This window comes from Echinops telfairi, unplaced genomic scaffold, assembly GCF_000313985.2.
Source record: "Echinops telfairi isolate 266 unplaced genomic scaffold, ASM31398v2 ScPeMD7_18;HRSCAF=68, whole genome shotgun sequence".
NCBI classification, from domain to species: domain Eukaryota; kingdom Metazoa; phylum Chordata; class Mammalia; order Afrosoricida; family Tenrecidae; genus Echinops; species Echinops telfairi.
Genome location: NW_022103915.1, coordinates 32,512,444 through 32,513,623, shown reverse-complemented (window position 1 = coordinate 32,513,623; position 1,180 = coordinate 32,512,444).

Sequence of the window (1,180 nt, the reverse complement as noted above, 5' to 3'; positions counted from 1 at the left end):
TCTTCATTTGTAAAATCAGGCTGATATTGACAGAGCTAAATAATTATATACATTAAGTTAGTATTTCTAAAAATGACCTGATATAGTGCAATACACAAAGTGAAAAAAATCATTCTGAGGGGATGTTGCTATTGCAAGAGGAGCTCTGGTTAAAGCACACAGCTTCTAACTGAAAGGTCAGTGGTTCAAGCCCACCAGCTGCTCCACAAAGACTGCTCCCTTGCAAGCCCTATGGAGCAGTTTTGTAGGGTCACCAAGAGTCAGCCATGGGCTTGGTTTCGGTTATTTCAAAAACCTGAACTGGCAACTAAATCTTCCCCTCATCAAAGATCAAACGTGGCATTAATGTATCGAATTATAGAAGGCATCCTAGAGGCAGCCTTTCTCACCACCCCCTCTCCTAATTCCAGTCCTTTTCTATTGAGTTTACTTCCGCCAACTCCCCAGCTAACAGGTTCTTCCATTTCTGATCTTCCTACAGACAACAGAAGGAAACACCTGCAGCTATTAGAGGTGGGAACTGGTTTTCTCAGCAGTGTTCTGGGTGGGCAGCAAATGTGTGTGCCCGCTCAATAGGCCTCTGTGGCTGAGTGAGCAATTGTTTCAGGAGCCAATAGTACCATCCTCTCCCCACCCACCATTACTGCTGTTACTCCTCCTCCCTCACGCTCCCACTCAGGTGTGAGACTCCCAAAGCCTCTAAGCCAGCGCTTCTCAACCTGTGGGTCGCGACCCCTTTGGGGGTCAAACGACCCTTTCACAGGGGTCGCCTGATTCATAACAGTAGCAAAATGACAGTGATGAAGTAGCAACGCAAACATTTGATGAGGGGCTGGGGTCACCACCACACGAGGAACTGTATGACAGGGTCATGGCATTAGGAAGGTGGAGGACCACTGTTCTAAGAATATAGAAACAGTAAGACAAGAACTTTCTCACACACACACTGCCGCCGCCGCCACCACAACTAACTAATTACCTGTCACTGTGCCCATATATCCCCACCACCACCACCACCTGCTCCAACGGCTGAACTGTCTGTCCTAAGGCCAGCCCTCTCCCGCGGGCACCACTCCAGTTCTTCCTGCTCCCTCGGGCATCAGCAATTGCCCTTCCCTACTGAGCCAGTGCCGCCTGGACACAAACACCTAGAATAACTCCCATCTTAGATGTTTCAAAA